This window comes from Eptatretus burgeri, chromosome 8, assembly GCF_056783735.1.
Source record: "Eptatretus burgeri isolate ZD-2024b chromosome 8, Ebu_testis_v1, whole genome shotgun sequence".
NCBI lineage: Eukaryota > Metazoa > Chordata > Myxini > Myxiniformes > Myxinidae > Eptatretus > Eptatretus burgeri.
The window spans coordinates 9,817,274-9,827,273 of record NC_140968.1 but is presented as its reverse complement, the minus strand read 5'-3'; the positions used below and the strand labels follow the sequence as shown (position 1 = coordinate 9,827,273).

At 47.5% G+C, this 10,000-nt stretch overlaps 1 protein-coding gene across 1 annotated transcript in view; it reads left to right on the top strand.

Annotated features, from left to right (window-relative positions):
- LOC147021065 (neuroplastin-like) overlaps positions 1-10,000 on the top strand; it is an 89,293-nt gene that overhangs the window by 4,326 nt on the left and 74,967 nt on the right. The gene's annotated exons all lie outside the window — the stretch shown is intronic.

Here is a 10,000-nt window from a genome sequence, read left to right as displayed (position 1 = left end):
AGAGAGAACACAGAGAGAGAGAGAACACAGAGAGAGAGAGAGAGAGAGAGAGAGAGAGAGAGAGAGAGAGAGAGAGAGAGAGAGAGAGAGAGAGAGAGAACACAGAGAGAGAGAGAGAGAGAGAGAGAACACAGAGAGAGAGAGAGAGAGAACACACAGAGAGAGAGAGAGAGAACACACAGAGAGAGAGAGAGAGAACAGAGAGAGAGAGAGAGAGAGAGAGAGAGAGAGAGAGAGAGAGAGAGAGAGAGAGAGAGAGAGAGAGAGAGAGAGAGAGAGAGAGAGAGAGAGAGAGAGAGAGAGAGAGAGAGAGAGAGAGAGAGAGAGAGAGAGAGAGAGAGAGAGAGAGAGAGAGAGAGAGAGAGAGAGAGAGAGAGAGAGAGAGAGAGAGAGAGAGAGAGAGAGAGAGAGAGAGAGAGAGAGAGAGAGAGAGAGAGAGAGAGAGAGAGAGAGAGAGAGAGAGAGAGAGAGAGAGAGAGAGAGAGAGAGAGAGAGAGAGAGAGAGAGAGAGAGAGAGAGAGAGAGAGAGAGAGAGAGAGAGAGAGAGAGAGAGAGAGAGAGAGAGAGAGAGAGAGAGAGAGAGAGAGAGAGAGAGAGAGAGAGAGAGAGAGAGAGAGAGAGAGAGAGAGAGAGAGAGAGAGAGAGAACACAGAGAGAGAGAGAGAGAGAGAACACAGAGAGAGAGAGAGAGAGAGGACACAGAGAGAGAGAGAGAGAGAGGACACAGAGAGAGAGAGAGATAGAGGACACAGAGAGAGAGAGAGAGAGAACACAGAGAGAGAGAGAGAGAGAGAACACAGAGAGAGAGAGAGAGAGAACACAGAGAGAGAGAGAGAGAGAACACAGAGAGAGAGAGAGAGAGAACACAGAGAGAGAGAGAGAGAACACAGAGAGAGAGAGAGAGAACACAGAGAGACAGAGAACACAGAGAGAGAGAGAGAGAGAGAGAGAGAGAGAGAGAGAGAGAGAGAGAGAGAGAGAGAGAGAGAGAGAGAGAGAGAGAGAGAGAGAGAGAGAGAGAGAGAGAGAGAGAGAGAGAGAGAGAGAGAACACAGAGAGAGAGAGAGAGAGAGAGAACACAGAGAGAGAGAGAGAGAGAGAGAACACAGAGAGAGAGAGAGAGAGAGCACAGAGAGAGAGAGAGCACAGAGAGAGAGAGAACACAGAGAGAGAGAGAGAACACAGAGAGAGAGAGAGAACACAGAGAGAGAGAGAGAACACAGAGAGAGAGAGAGAGAACACAGAGAGAGAGAGAGAGAGAACACAGAGAGAGAGAGAGAGAGAACACAGAGAGAGAGAGAGAGAACACAGAGAGAGAGAGAGAGAACACAGAGAGAGAGAGAGAGAACACAGAGAGAGAGAGAGAGAGAACACAGAGAACACAGAGAGAGAGAGAACACAGAGAGAGAGAGAACACAGAGAGAGAGAGAACACAGAGAGAGAGAGAACACAGAGAGAGAGAACACAGAGAGAGAGAGAACACAGAGAGAGAGAGAACACAGAGAGAGAGAGAACACAGAGACAGAGAGAGAGAGAGAGAGAACACAGAGAGAGAGAGAGAGAACACAGAGAGAGAGAGAGAACACAGAGAGAGAGAGAGAACACAGAGAGAGAGAGAGAGAGAGAGAGAGAACACAGAGAGAGAGAGAGAACACAGAGAGAGAGAGAGAACACAGAGAGAGAGAGAGAGAACACAGAGAGAGAGAGAGAACACAGAGAGAGAGAGAGAACACAGAGAGAGAGAGAGAACACAGAGAGAGAGAGAGAACACAGAGAGAGAGAGAGAAAGAACACAGAGAGAGAGAGAGAACACAGAGAGAGAGAGAGAGAGAGAGAGAACACAGAGAGAGAGAGAGAGAGAACACAGAGAGAGAGAGAGAGAGAACACAGAGAGAGAGAGAACACAGAGAGAGAGAGAGAACACAGAGAGAGAGAGAGAGAGAGAACAGAGAGAACAGAGAGAACAGAGAGAGAGAGAGAGAGAGAACAGAGAGAGAGAGAGAGAGAGAGAGAGAGAGAGAGAGAGAGAGAGAGAGAGAGAGAGAACACAGAGAGAGAGAGAGAGAACACAGAGAGAGAGAGAGAACACAGAGAGAGAGAGAGAGAGAGAGAGAGAGAGAGAGAGAGAGAGAGAGAGAGAGAGAGAACACAGAGAGAGAGAGAGAGAACACAGAGAGAGAGAGAGAGAACACAGAGAGAGAGAGAGAGAACACAGAGAGAGAGAGAGAGAACACAGAGAGAGAGAGAGAGAGAGAGAGAGAGAGAGAGAGAGAGAGAGAGAGAGAGAGAGAGAACACAGAGAGAGAGAGAGAGAGAGAGAGAGAGAGAGAGAACACAGAGAGAGAGAGAGAGAGAGAGAACACAGAGAGAGAGAGAGAGAGAGAGAACACAGAGAGAGAGAGAGAGAGAGAGAACACAGAGAGAGAGAGAGAGAGAGCACAGAGAGAGAGAGAGCACAGAGAGAGAGAGAACACAGAGAGAGAGAGAGAACACAGAGAGAGAGAGAGAACACAGAGAGAGAGAGAGAACACAGAGAGAGAGAGAGAGAGAACACAGAGAGAGAGAGAGAGAGAACACAGAGAGAGAGAGAGAGAACACAGAGAGAGAGAGAGAGAACACAGAGAGAGAGAGAGAGAACACAGAGAGAGAGAGAGAGAACACAGAGAACACAGAGAGAGAGAGAACACAGAGAGAGAGAGAACACAGAGAGAGAGAGAACACAGAGAGAGAGAGAACACAGAGAGAGAGAACACAGAGAGAGAGAGAACACAGAGAGAGAGAGAACACAGAGAGAGAGAGAACACAGAGACAGAGAGAGAGAGAGAGAGAACACAGAGAGAGAGAGAGAGAACACAGAGAGAGAGAGAGAGAGAGAGAGAGAACACAGAGAGAGAGAGAGAGAGAGAGAGAGAACACAGAGAGAGAGAGAGAACACAGAGAGAGAGAGAGAACACAGAGAGAGAGAGAGAACACAGAGAGAGAGAGAGAATACACACAGAGAGAGAGAGAACACAGAGAGAGAGAGAGAACACAGAGAGAGAGAGAGAACACAGAGAGAGAGAGAGAACACAGAGAGAGAGAGAGAACACAGAGAGAGAGAGAGAAAGAACACAGAGAGAGAGAGAGAACACAGAGAGAGAGAGAGAGAGAGAGAGAACACAGAGAGAGAGAGAGAGAGAACACAGAGAGAGAGAGAGAGAGAACACAGAGAGAGAGAGAACACAGAGAGAGAGAGAGAACACAGAGAGAGAGAGAGAGAACACAGAGAGAGAGAGAGAACACAGAGAGAGAGAGAGAGAGAGAGAGAGAGAGAGAGAGAGAGAGAGAGAGAGAGAGAGAGAGAGAGAGCACAGAGAGAGAGAGAGAGAACACAGAGAGAGAGAGAGAGAACACAGAGAGAGAGAGATAGAACACAGAGAGAGAGAGAGAGAACACAGAGAGAGAGAACACAGAGAGAGAGAGAGAGAGAGAGAGAGAGAGAGAGAGAGAGAGAGAGAGAGAGAGAGAGAGAACACAGAGAGAACACAGAGAGAGAGAGAGAGAGAGGACACAGAGAGAGAGAGAGAGAGAGAGGACACAGAGAGAGAGAGAGAGAGAGGACACAGAGAGAGAGAGAGAGAGAGAACACAGAGAGAGAGAGAGAGAGAGGACACAGAGAGAGAGAGAGGACACAGAGAGAGACAGAGAGAGAGAGAGGACACAGAGAGAGAGAGAGAGAACACAGAGAGAGAGAGAGAGAGAGAGAGAGAGAGAGAGAGAGAGAGAGAGAGAGAGAGAGAGAGAGAGAGAGAGAGAGAGAGAACACAGAGAGAGAGAGAGAGAGAGAGAGAGAGAACACAGAGAGAGAGAGAGAGAGAGAGAGAGAACACAGAGAGAGAGAGAGAGAGAGAGAGAACACAGAGAGAGAGAGAGAGAGAGAGAGAGAACACAGAGAGAGAGAGAGAGAACACAGAGAGAGAGAGAGAGAACACAGAGAGAGAGAGAGAGAACACAGAGAGAGAGAGAGAGAACCCAGAGAGAGAGAGAGAGAACACAGAGAGAGAGAGAGAGAACACAGAGAGAGAGAGAGAGAACACAGAGAGAGAGAGAGAGAGAGAGAGAACACAGAGAGAGAGAGAGAGAGAGAGAGAACACAGAGAGAGAGAGAGAGAACACAGAGAGAGAGAGAGAACACAGAGAGAGAGAGAGAGAACACAGAGAGAGAGAGAGAGAGAGAACACAGAGAGAGAGAGAGAGAGAGAACACAGAGAGAGAGAGAGAGAGAACACAGAGAGAGAGAGAGAGAGAGAACACAGAGAGAGAGAGAGAGAACACAGAGAGAGAGAGAGAGAGAACACAGAGAGAGAGAGAGAGAGAGAGAGAGAGAGAGAGAGAGAGAGAGAGAGAGAGAGAGAGAGAGAGAGAGAGAGAGAGAGAGAGAGAGAGAGAGAGAGAGAGAGAGAGAGAGAGAGAGAGAGAGAGAGAGAGAGAGAGAGAGAACACAGAGAGAGAGAGAGAACACAGAGAGAGAGAGAGAGAGAACACAGAGAGAGAGAGAGAGAGAGAGAGAGAACACAGAGAGAGAGAGAGAGAGAGAGAGAGAACACAGAGAGAGAGAGAGAGAGAGAACAGAGAGAGAGAGAGAGAGAGAGAGAGAGAACACAGAGAGAGAGAGAGAGAGAACAGAGAGAGAGAGAGAGAGAGAGAGAGAGAGAGAGAGAGAGAGAGAGAGAGAGAGAGAGAGAGAGAGAGAGAGAGAGAGAGAGAGAGAGAGAGAGAGAGAGAGAGAGAGAGAGAGAGAGAGAGAGAGAGAGAGAGAACAGAGAGAGAGAGAACAGAGAGAGAGAGAGAGAGAGAGAGAACACAGAGTGAGAGAGAGAGAACACAGAGTGAGAGAACACAGAGTGAGAGAACACAGAGTGAGAGAACACAGAGTGAGAGAACACAGAGTGAGAGAACACGCTTGAGGGGGGAGGAAGTGAGGAAAGGGGGGGGGGTTGGGAGGTGGATAGAGCTCTGCTTCACCAAATGTTGCTTTACCGTGATGAGTGATGAAGGAGGAAAGGAAGGAGAGAACGAGAGGAAAAAAAGAAAAAAAGAAAGAAGAGAGGTGAGGGGTGGAATGGCCTGAGGTGGGGTTATGAATTATGAAAGCAAAGAGAATATGTTGTACTTTATGACCGAACACACACACACACACACACACACACACACACACACACACACACACACACACACACACACACACACACACACACACACACACACACACACACACACACACACACACACACACACACACACACACACACACACACACACACACACACACACACACACACACACACACACACACTTACTTCATGTCAGAACAGCTGTACACACAACAGAGTTTGTAAAGTAACACTGAAAACATGGAAGTACCTACCACTCACGTACGAACTAATGATCCCATCGAGCGTGAACATCGAAAACGAAGTGTTGTGACCAGATATCGTTCTTGGGTACAAAAAAAAAGATAAGGCATTCCTGATTCAGGTGTTGATAGCAGTGATTTTGGACGAAACGATGCAGAAATCAAGAAAATGAACAAACGCCAAGACCTCAAGAATGGAGTGAGAATATCATGGAAGCTGAGGAATGCCGAAGTTGTACCAGTGATAGCTGGACCTACAGGAATGATGACAAAGAACCTCACAGATATATTTAACATAGGGGCAGTACTCCTGGGTGCTCACCTGGTAGTGGCTAGATAAGATAACCAGGGAACCACTGGTAGGCATGATTACCCACAACAAGAACCAATGTGTCCATGAGCAGCGTCCTAAAGGTTTTGTCGGCGAAAACAAAATTTTCTTTTTTAAATTTCAAAAAACAACAACTTCCGATATTTCGTCACGTACCTTTATTAAGCCAATAGCAAAACCCGTCGTACTGTATTTACGAAATTACAATACGATAAATGGAATAATCTTTAAATAGTAACGTGAACTTTTCGAAACTTTAAAGCAAATTTCCGACTATATTTAAAAGTTCATGATAGACGCTCTCAAAAGGCACCGTCTATGTGAGGATGTGTACATGTGTTCAATATTTAAGGAGATCCGGATCTTGTATATTGTTGTGGTTGAGGAAATTCGCAAACCACCATTCAGGTCCCGTAGGTGAGATATCTCTGTAAGTACATGTGTAGTTAGCCCCAAACCCTTTGTTTAGAGGGAATAAATGTGATTCATTCGGGCTGCGACCCTTTAAGATAGCCGTTTTTCTGTTCTATCTACATTTTGAACCAACCACGTCTCAACCGCCATCACACAACAACCACCAACCGCAACGCCGCTTCACAACAACGCCAACAGCCACGACGTTTACCTTCACAGCTCGCTCCCGCAAACATCGCATCACCGCCATTCCAAGCGTCACCGTGGCCAGGGACCACCACTTTAAACCCTCCACCACTTTCGCCTCTCCTTCTGCGGCCATTCCCGCACCGCTTTTTTGGCACCGAGCGTCAGGCTGTCCTGGACTCGTACAGGGCGCGCGCCGAGCCGCGGGTACAAAGTGCAGCCTTTCCGAGGAGAAGTCGGATCAGGAATGATACACGCCCACTTCTGATCCGTCCAATCAGCAAGCGCGGGGCGATTTGGCCCCGCCTCCAGGCGTGTCAGAGTAGAATCGATATATGCATATTCGAGGATCAGGGGAGATTTACACCCCTTTTTCTCCGTCCAATCGGCGAGCGTGGCTCCACCGTCGAGCTCGTTCTGATCCAGAAATTTGCATATGGGTTCTCCTGCCGTACTATAAAGCGCCGAGCGCGGGGCGAATTTAGTCAGTTTTGGGCTCGGGCGAGTTGGAGAAGTGTGGCAGCGGCAGAGTGTGGCAGCAGCAGTCAAGTCGGGTCTGGAGGAGAGTCAGTCTGTCGGAGGTCGGAGTCTGTCGGGGAGCTGCAGAGAGGGGAAGCCGGGAGCGCGGTCGAGGTCGCAGTGGAGTCGCTCGTCGCGGGACCCAAGCAAGCCAGCTATCCTCTTTCCCCAGAGCATCAACAATTCCCCTCTTTTTCCCCCCGCGCTGAGATAGTGCGAAAAGGGGGCCCCGTTCCCACCCCACTCCAAGCAGTGCCAACGAAACCCACGAAGGAGCGCGGAGTCGGGGCACCGCCGCCACATTTGCGGCTCATCACAAGACGGGTAGGCTCCACCTGGTCTCGCGGCCCACAGGCCCGTCTGTCCCCTTGTCGTTCAGGGTGGCCCTTTTCTTTTGCTTTTGAGTATATGTGTTGTCGGCGCCGTCTGTAAAGTAAAACTGTAAGTGTTGCCGTGTGCTCGCGTAGTCGGTAGTATCTCTGCATTGTTGTGTTTCTTTCGTTGCAATTGCTTTTGGTGCATAATTGTTGTAATTGTATATGTGTGCTTTCCGTGTGCCGCGGAATAAATGTGCCTCATGTTGAACTGTTTTCCCGTTTCGCTTCGTCTTTTCTTTAATTGAATCTCCATCTTACTTCACGTAAAAGGTTGGTAGTAGGCTTAATACGCCCCATAATTAATCGGAACCGTCGAGGTCGACGATATAACACCGCTCGGTTATCCCGATAGTGCGGAACGGGTCGCTTCAGTGGCCCGTGTCCGGAGTCGACCTGCGGCGAGGTGCGATCGCCCGGTCTACCCTCCGTGTGGGTACTTAGGTCGGTCGAATTTGGCGAACAACCCTATCCCACGCGGGGGGCCGATTGGCACGATCGTGGTGAGGCTGAAAGGCCCACCCGTGACTAGTTCCCAGCGTTAGTCCGAGAGGGTCACGACAGAATTGTCCGTCCGGTGGGCGACATGCCGCGATTCAAGTTACGTGGCCGCTCGCACGCCGGCGGGCGCGAATTCGCAACAATATACAAGAGCTGAGTCTTAGAGATTAAGGTTTTGTCTTCACAAGAAGAAGAAGAACAACGCCGAGCTCTCTGAGTAGCGTTCGCTACGCGAGACGCTGCTAAAAATATATAATGGAGAAGAAAGTAAATACCTATGGATTTTTTTTTTTTTTTTTAATGCCGTGAACAAACCATGGTACATCACGGGTGATAAAGGTTGTGGTCAAGCTTCATCAAAATTGTGTGTGTGGTTTCAGAGAAGAAAGCAAATACCGTACATATTTTGGGGGGCAACCCCCCTTAAAACCCCATTGAGCAGATTTTTCTAATGTCATGAACAAACTTTAGTAGGTCATGGGTGTCGTGCAAAATAACTCAATTTCCACAAGTTGGATCAGCATAACAAAGGAGAATCTTCAATTTCGTATTTACAGAGGAAGGACATTGAATGATTCACTGAAACATTCAAATGGACTTCACCGAAACAGAAGCCCGAAGCAATTCCTCTTGTACACAACTTGACATTCCAAAGAATGGGAGGGGAAACATTTGGTAACTCAACTACAGGGTTAGCTGATAAGCATTAGGCAAAATAACTCAAACTGCGATACGTGTCCACTGGGTGAAAGAGAGCATCACATAATCATGGCAAAAGTTGTAGTGTTATCAACCAGGTCACCCTGTTTCAGAGCAAGACATTCCTTTTATCAATATGTAGGTCAAAAGATTCTTGGGTAAAGAGAAACATAACTGACAGTCAATTCGACTATAGCATAAAAATTAAATTTATAAAGTACCAGCACCAATTGTAATTGAGAGTACATGAATATAATTATTTTTCTTCCACATTCCCCCCTTTTTTCCATATCAGGAAAAATTTGAATAACTATATTACACATGATCACCATACCCCGTTCTGAGAGGAGAAAAGATATCTGTTACACAAGTTCAACCAACAATGGCAGCGAGCGCTCATAGGAGAAGAATGCTGGATGACGAACATCTCAATAGTGTCCAAGCCAGGTTAGTGAGTGCGTTTCCATTTAATTCATGGCCTGTTCATCAGCAGGTGTTACAAATCGAAAAGGCATGCTACCCGAGGCCAGAAGATAAGCAGGTCAGTGTGTAGATAGAGCAGCACCCAACGGGAAACACAGTCTTGGCACTCCTTGAGCTGCAGAGAAGGTAGATCTTGGCAGGTATGAGCTTGGGCCCGACAATGGGTTGCAGATGACACTGGGTTGAAGGAAACGAAAAGGACTCGAGATATGACCCAGAGATCCAGCCCCAGCAGAGTTTGGGGCCTCGTAGCAGCAGTTCGTGCAATTAGGTTTGATTCTCCAAGCGAGCTGTGCACGTTGGAGGCAGCCGCGATGGCTGCACAAGTCCCACCCGCACCATTGAACACACATTGCAGATGACTCTCCATGTGGACCTTCAGGGCCTTCGTTGTGCATTGTGCGACCACGGCAAGTTCACGATGTATCTGCAGAGCAGCAATTTGCGAGTGTGGTTGGGGACATTCCTCCAGGCAGGCACCATGCAGCGGTGACTTCAAGTCTTTGACTTGCTGTGGTTTGACTTGTCCAACCTTCTCTTCAGTGGGTTTATTTTTTTTTCCTCTTTCTTTAACATGCTCATCTTATCTCCTCAGGAAGGGGGTAGTGTCATGGTCACGTGTTGAATTCCCAATCACCAAAATCTGGGTTCTCCCCATCGTCCAATCTTTCGGTGGAATTTCTTCCAAAGCTTCATTAGATGAAATCGTAAACTGCATAGTTCAACTGCTCTCAACACTCCGAAACAAACAAAATCAAGGTTAAGCACCGATTAAACACGCCAATCAATAAACGTCATGGGCTCATGTATTTCAATAAGACTGACAAAGGTTTTTATAGAAGCATTTAACTGATATTACATGTTATATCAAAATTTTATCCCTTTCCTTTCCTTGTTTTTCACACCAAAACAACATCCTAAAATATACAGATATCTCAGTTGTATGTACACTTAAAAGCATTCATTTCATTTGCTAAATTCCATGTGGAAAGGGCAGCAGTATTTATCAGTGTTCCAATTTGCAATCAACAATTCTTTTCACCATCCTTCAAAAATTCCTTCTAGTCAAGAAAAAGATTCCATCATCTGTGTAATAAT